Source organism: Condylostylus longicornis, unplaced genomic scaffold, assembly GCF_029603195.1.
Source record: "Condylostylus longicornis isolate FDR11 unplaced genomic scaffold, ASM2960319v2 ptg000422l, whole genome shotgun sequence".
NCBI classification, from domain to species: domain Eukaryota; kingdom Metazoa; phylum Arthropoda; class Insecta; order Diptera; family Dolichopodidae; genus Condylostylus; species Condylostylus longicornis.
The window spans coordinates 117,213-125,718 of record NW_026578381.1 but is presented as its reverse complement, the minus strand read 5'-3'; the positions used below and the strand labels follow the sequence as shown (position 1 = coordinate 125,718).

The 8,506-nt window shown below is 26.3% G+C and overlaps 1 protein-coding gene across 2 annotated transcripts in view; it reads left to right on the top strand.

The window, feature by feature from the left end:
• Positions 1-899: 899 nt before the first annotated feature.
• LOC129617142 (LHFPL tetraspan subfamily member 3 protein) overlaps positions 900-8,506 on the top strand; it is a 58,474-nt gene continuing 50,867 nt past the window's right edge. Inside the window, exon 1 of one of the 2 annotated variants that reach the window (XM_055532530.1) lies at positions 900-1,208. The gene's annotated coding sequence lies outside the window, so the exon portion shown is untranslated. The remainder of the gene's footprint in view (positions 1,209-8,506) is intronic. The other variant, XM_055532529.1, reaches the window with a different exon arrangement.

Here is an 8,506-nt window from a genome sequence, read left to right as displayed (position 1 = left end):
ACGCTGATTCTACACCTTGAATTTTCTTTATTCGAATTTCTCCTTACCTCGAAATAAAATTCTGTTCCCATAAAATAAAAATCTCTTCAACATGAAAAATATTTTACCAGAATAAGCAATTCAAAATTACACTGAAATGTAATTTTGTTAGTTTTCTAAAAATTTTGTGGTCTGAAATAATTTTTTTATGGTATGAGTAACATGATATAATTCAATGATAGACTCATTTAAACAAAAAAGAAAAACCATGTTTGACATTTGGAATTCTCTCAATCCACATTGGCGATTTGCAGTTTACACTTTATGTTTTTATTTTAAAATTTTTGTTTTCCCAATATAATCATTTCTATTATACTCATTTCTATTAATAATGAGATATAAAAAATATTTTTTCTAAATTTGTGCTGTTTTGGTCTCTATTAATTAAATTTTCAATTAACAATAAATATGTATTATAAACAAGTGAATATTATTAACAAAATTGTGAATATATATATGTAGATGAAAATTGCACTTTATTTTTTATAAAACTTGCTATAACTGTCATACCCAACTTTGAAATTGAATGAAATTTTGTACCCAAAAGCCTAAGAAATATATCAAAACAACTGATAAAACTTAAAATATCATATGCCCATCGCATAATTTTAAACAGTGTTGTTAAACTTTAGACGTAATTTTCTCGATTCATAAAATATGTGGTGGAACAAAATTACTCTCAGCCGGCAATATGTATATTTCTTATAGATTTACGATAATGTATGGTTAACTATTTTACGATCTTTTTTCTCAGTTGTTTTGTACGTATTTTTCAATGAGAATTCAGTTTCGAGATGGCATTTTTCTCTTCATTTGTCCTATTTTATGTTTTTCTGTTTAGTTCTTACATAAATTTCAGTTTGTGCAAGCACCATAACATCTTTTCCTTTTAATTTTCGTGTTTTTTAAAAATATATTTTTTATTTATTATGCAGTTTTGTAGTTTATATATTTTGTAGCATTTGATTTTAAACAAAACAAAACAGTGAATTTAATAAAATTGTACAGTGAATTTTTTTGCTTAATGCTAATACATGCGTATATAAGTGACAGAAAACATTTGTGTTTTGTGATTGATCAAATACATTTATCTACATACATACACACAAATTGACGACACGTCAGTTTAAAATTTCAGAAGAAAATAGTATGGATAGGAAGAAGGAAAGGTATCTTTATTCAATTTTAAGACCACTAACTTTATCTTGAACATTAGAAATTATTTTTAAAAGGTTTGGAAACCTGCAATCGTTTTAGGCATTTTATGTGCTTGTTTAAAAATCGCTATATTTTATAAGTATGACAATGAACAATTTTCTTAAATAATTTATTAGTTTTTTATGTTGGGAAACCAAATTTCACATAAAATATTTCCATCCAAATATATATGTATATAAGCACACATTCATTATTATGTATAGGCCCACATCTATATATGCACAATACAATTTCTTATATAAATAAATAGATAAACACGAACGCGATACTTGTGTTTAACTATTCAAAATTTATTGTTATGACAATAACTATATAATATATACGAATAACTAATGTAGAATAGAGAATTTAGTATTATTTAGTATCTTAAGTTACAGGTAAAAGAGTCAAAGACAATGTTTTGTCTAAACTTTATCAAAACCATTTTATAAAGCAAAATAACAAATATAGCAAAATAACATTAACATAGCAAATAGAACGAGCTAAGAAATTTCTCAAGGAAACCAGGTTTTTAAAATTGGTCACTTACCCTTTAGGAGTCGTTCTTACATAAGACTTTTTGTAATTTACACACAAACGTTTAAATATTTACAAGGAATTATATTTCCAAACACGGCAAAATGATACATATATGAAAAGAGGGATATATAACCTAATTGTGGAAGTTAGAAATTATTAATTATCAGAATTCATAGTATTTTCAAATGGATGTTTCACTTTGCAATAAGACTACTTATTTTTTCAATTGGATTTTTGCATTTTTTTTCAAATTATCGACCAAACGTCTCAGTTTTAGAAACAAATTGAATAAATTTTGTATGCATTTTAGAAAAAAACGAGATGCGGAATACCAAATATTTCTTCTCATACGAAAAATACATTATACAATTATTACTCACTTTCTTCTTTTTTCTGATCGTCTATTACTTGGAATTTTACTTGGAAAGTAAAATAGCGAGATAGACGATCAGGCCCTTACTTAGTATATTACAAATAAAATTTTGTAGTCATTAAATATTTTGTTACAGAAATAAAATTTTGCAATATAGGCAATTGTCTGCGTGCATTCATTTTTGCTCTGAAATTTCTTTCTTTTAATCGCAATTTACAAATTTACAAATTGCGAGTAAAAGAAATAAATCCTTATTTAGTACAAATCGAATTCCATAATTGCAACATTTAAATTGCAAATTTTATTTTCATGTTCAATCAAACATACCTGAATTATTTAAAATGGGTTGAATGTTAAAATAACTAGCAATAATTTCATAGCAAAAAATGCAGTTTCTCTTCTAAATCTTTTATAATTGTAGTACCTAGTTGAAACAGGCATAAACACAGATGTCTATTGTAATTTTTTTTGTCTAGTTGTCACTTAGATAAGTCCAATTTTAAAAAGAAATGTAAAAAAATATGATATTGTAAAACTCATAATTTCTGTTACTTATTAAATCCTATACAATACTTAAATAGTGTCACGTTAGAAATTTTAATAACTGATACAAGTTTCTTTATAAAATTTATATTATTCTCGTTTTTACATTTGGAGACAACTAGGAACGGTGAATTTGCAAAATGTAGTGGAGTGAATTATTAAAAGCATTGTACTTAGTTATTCTTAATTATTCTTTGAATTCTTATTTAAAATATAATAAAATTCATTTTATTTCCTATACGGAATACATAAATGTAGCTTCATCAGTTTATAAATATATATATTAGATTATTAATTAAGTTTTCATATACATATGCTCCCTGACATATGAAAGTGATGATCCTTCAAGAAAATGTGGAAAACCACGAAAGTGTGTATATTTATTAAAATTTCGAGTTGCAATTGGAGTTTGTGGTATTTTACTCGTAAAATTCGAAGTCTCATTTATATATTGTATGAAATTTTAAATTAATATTTTTTTAAATAAATAAAAAAAATCTGATGTATAAGTTTAGTATAAGTGTTGCAGAAGATTATGAAAATGAGTTTCAAATCCTTCTTTACTATTTTAAGAATACTAGCAAGCTTTTAGGTAACATGCCTAGAAAAGTATAAATTTGGCACCTGCAAAAATTTCAATTTGTGCTAGCCGAATTCTCTGAAAAATCACCAGTTAGCTTTGGTTCACCTGGATCCTCCTTTTTTTGTGAATGTATTTGTAAAATTGCCTATGAGCGAAATGACATTTCTGAAGAATTTTTATTTGTTGTTTTTTTGGAAAAATTATGATTTTTGCATATTTTCAGTTGGAGTTTTCTATAGGAAAAGCTGATTAAAACTTAAAAATTTTATATTGCAATGAAATTTGGAGTTTTCTGAACAACATATCAAAAGTTCAAAATTCGACTGAAAATTTTAACTATAATTTTAATTAAATATATTTTCCAGCTTTTTCCGCATTTTTTTTGTACCACCATGTCAGGCAACATATATGAGAGAATTAAGAGTAAATAAAGTTGGGTCAAACCAATGGTTTGTATTGTAGCATTTTTTCCTTCAAGAAGTGGAAATACTGCTTTTAAATACAGTCTATGCATATCTACCACACTATTAAAATTATTTTCATTCATAAACGAAACTATTTCTAGGATTGCATATATTTAGGATGAACGATTTATGCAGTCTTTTAAATTAAGCGAAAATTAATATAAAGAGGGGTTAACATAATGCTCGATATTAAGGTTTAATTGTGTTAGTTAAGAAAAATAGTTATATTTTTTAATGTAATGGAATTTACAAGTTAGCTTTTGGCGCTTATAGAAATTTTAAAAATCTTGCGGTTTCGGAAACATAAGGTGTCAAAAATTCAAATTTTACAAATTTCAAGAGGCGATAACTTGAGAGCGGGTGGACATGGAAAAAAATTTTCTTCTAACGAAATGAAGCATTTATGTCTAAAAGCCTCTTAAATTTGAACCTTCTACAGGCTGGGGTCTAGATGAAAAACAATATCAAAAATTTGGAAAAACAGACTTTAGATAACGGTAAATTTGAACGGCCATTTTGTTTTTCTAAAGTTTAACAGTAGTATGCCGCGCTAGGGGAAGCAAACCTATCCCACTGTCTTTCTACGTTTGCAAAATTTCAAAAATGCTTATGATTTCACTGTACTAAATACTTAAAAAATGGCATTTTTAGGGTTTTGGGGAGGTATAACTTCTAGAGCGGGGGAGATAGATAAAAATTTTGTTCTACGGAAGTAAGTTTCTAGTAAAGATCTATGTACGTATTAAATTTCAGCTTTCTATCTGCAAGGGTATAGAAGTTTTGTAAACAAAAAGTGTCCACGGACGGACGGATGGACGGACGAACGAACGGACGGACAGAGTGAAACTAATAAGCACTTTTTTTCAAAAAATTTTTGGAAAAGTGCTAAAAATGATAATACACTGAATAAAAAAAATTGGTGCTATATTTTCTAGTCTAGAATATACGGCTCAAAATAAAGTTAATAAAAATTTTATTAAATTTATATTTAAGTTTGTAATTATTTGATTTTAAGCTTTGTAATTATGAAAGTGCTTTTAAATTTTTGTAATTATTAAAAAAAATGCGTTGTTTCAAGTTGGCCCCAATAAAAACAAACATAATAAAAATATAAAGAAATTTGTGTAAGTTTTAAAGTAACTGATGCGGTAGTTTAGGTAAATTAGTAAATTAGCCTTACTAACAATGAAAATATTTTTTGATAAAACTAAAATCACATAACATATATACCTAAAAAGAATTGTATGGACTTTTCATATAAAAAGAATTCACATATGGAATAATTTTAGGATAATTTTTATTAAGCAGATAGGTTTTACAAGCATAATTTGCAATATTGTTTTTTTATGGCAATACAAAGAATTCTGTTTTTCGAATACATATTTGATCTAGAGAGGTAAAAATTTTTGAAATTAGGTAAAAACACAAATACAAGAATCCAGTTTTTGACGAACAGTGTCGAAATAAAGCCAAAATAAAAATTTTGGTGAGGAAATATGAATCGTATGATTTCAGGTAATCAGTAGAAAGGAAAAAAAAAATTTGAATATACTATATGAGAAAGAAGATACAATTAAGGATTAATTATATCTTCTTTCTCATATAGTATATTTATATGGGTGTTTTTAAATCGAAATGGCTATTTCTTGAAAAATATATAAACAAATTTATACTTATTCCAAAGTAGGTGAAATTCCGAAGTAATGTTTCAAATTTCTATTAAATATAATAATAATTTCATTTATAATTATTTTAAATTCTTAAAATATATGTACAAAGAGCGGAAAAATTACAAGCACATTCTACGTCTTCATCATTTTATGTGATACCACAGACATCTTTATATAAGACTCCGCAATACACAATTTATTAATCCCATACATACGGTGTATTGAAAATTAATCATCTACTTTGTTAAGAAATATATTCTTATCTTAACTATTTTCGAATGTATGATTAAATACAAAATACATGCAGGATTCATTTTGTTAAAGTAAAAGAATTAATATCATATTCTTACAAACTAGAATGTTGGAACTGTAATAAATTACAGTTATCGAAACATTTTTATTTCAAAACATTACCAAAACTTTTTTTATTACTTAGATATTTACACAAAAAAATAAAATTTTTATTCCATATTTCTTAAAACTAGTAATATTTCATCAGAAAACTTACAAATTTTATCATATAAATATACCTATGTATGTATTTACCTAAATTACACAAACTTATTTAATTTTGTTTTATTAGAGATTAAATTATTTTCTTTAAATTGTTAACTTCTTAACATCAGTAGGTAATTGGTTAAATTATATTTGCCACAGCCGACAGTATAAAATTTATAGCTCTTACACATTAAAAATACTTCGTTGGTGTCGAATACTTTTTTCCTAATGTTTGTATTCACTTATCCCCGATGACCTCGTTCTTTGGAACAGTAAATGTAGGTATATCATTTACGTTCTCCTTTCCTTGTAGACTATTGCTTCTGCACCCTTCGACGCAACATTTTCGGGGCATTTTTATTTGTATGAAGGTAATCAAATATACTATTATATTTTATTTAAATATGACTACAATAAAAATTTTAAAAAGTACACAAAATCTTACTAATTTTTTAAGTTATTTTTTCTTTTAAAATCAATTTTAGTATTGGTTTTTTCAAAATCCGCCTTTGTTTTATATTTAATATTACGAATAAAAAAAAAAATTTATATAAATTATAAATCTTCACTTTATTTAATAACACTTAAAATTAATAACACTAAATTAAAATTATAATTGAATTCTAAACTGCAAATAAATTATTATCCCGTACGCAATTTATATATGGGCTAAAGAAATGCTATAGTCTCATTTTTAGCACTTTTCCAAAAAAATTTTTGGAAAAAGTGCTTATTAGTTTCACTCTGTCCGTCCGTCCGTCCGTCCGTCCGTCTGTCCGCGTGTCTGTTTACAAAACTTCTACACCTTTGAAGATAGAAAGCTGAAATTTAATACGTACATAGATCTTCACTAGAAACTTATTTCCGTAGAACAAAATTTTTACCTATATCCCCCCCTCTAGAAGTTATACCCCCCCAAAACCCTAAAAATGGCCTTTTTTAAATATTTGTTGCAATATAACCATAAGCATTTTGGAAATTTTGCAAACGCAGAAAGGCAGTGGCTTGCTTCCCCTTGCGCGGTATACTATAGTTCAACTTAAGAAAAACAAACTGGTCGTTCAAATTTACCGTTATTTAAAGTCCTTTTTTTCCAAAATTTTTGATGTCGTTTTTCTTCTAGACCCCAGACTGTAGAAGCTTGAAATTTTAGGAGCTTTTAGATATTAATAAATAGTTCATTTCGTTAGAAGAAAATTTTTTTCCATCTCAACCCCCTCTCAAGTTATCACCTCTTGAAATTCGTAAAATTTGAATTTTTGACACCTTATATTTCCGAAACCGCAAGCTTTTCCAAATTTTTATAAACGCAGAAAGCTAACGGTAAATTCCATGATATTAAAAAATATAATTATTTTTCTTAACTCACACAATTAACCCTTAAAATCGAGCATTATGTTAACCCCTTTTTATATTAATTTTTGCTTTATTTCAAAGACTGCATATATGTGTCATCCTAAATATATGCCATCCCAGAAATAGTTTTGTATATGAATGAAAATAATTTTAATAGTGTGATAGCTATACATAGACTGTATTTAAAAGCAGAATTTTCACTTGTTGAAGGGAAAAGTGCTACAATACAAACCATTGGTTTGTCCCAACTTTATTTGTAAAACCTTATGCTATATACACAAATACACAAATATTAACATATCTAAAATACAATTAAATACCAATACAAATTTTATATGCATTTCAAAATTTTACCTCAGTTTTCCTTTGACAAAACTTTAAAAACTTATATCAATTACCTAATAATAATATGTATATAGTAGAAATCTGCTCTAGTGAACGCCCGACTTTATGAACTTCCCAGTCGAGTGAACACAAAAATTTTAGCATTGACTGCCTTACACTGTGAACAAAAATTTTTATAAGTGCCCAGTATAGTGAACAAATTTTACAAAACTGTTTTTTTTTTTATATTATTCTTTTTATTTTTCTCATTGTAACGGGATTTTTCAAGTTGAATTACAAAAGAGAGCATTATTTTGTTTATTTAACATATAAGTCATACATTGTGTTAGGTAATGGCATTCAATTAAAGTATAATTTCGATAAAATAAAAGTGTTCAAGTTTTTTTAAAAATGCCGAAAACAAATATTAAAAGAAAACATTTGAATTTAAATGAAAAAATTAAAATTATAAAATCTTTAGAGTCAGGAGTAAGTGTTACAACATTATCTAAGAAATTTTGGTATAGCTAAATCAACCGTGTGCGCGATTAATAGCAGAAAACTGAAGTTAAAGAGCCAAATTCGGTTACTAATTTAACTGAAAATATGATAGAAACAGTTGAAGTAAAAATTTCTGATTACGAAGCCCTTGAAGCGCTAAATAAGACTATACAATGGGCTGCAGACAACGATATCTTGTTAACCGACCAAGTCACACTTAGAAATATAAGAGAAAATATTGTTTTAAAAATTTCAAATAAAAAAAAAATTAAAAAAAAAGTAACTGAATACTTTTCGAAACAATAAAGCTTTAAAAACTACTTTTTAGTTTAATTTATTTGACATTTAATACAGTGAACAGGTTCAATAGAACGAATAGCCTGTGTTTTTATTACGTTCACTCGAGCAGATTTCTACT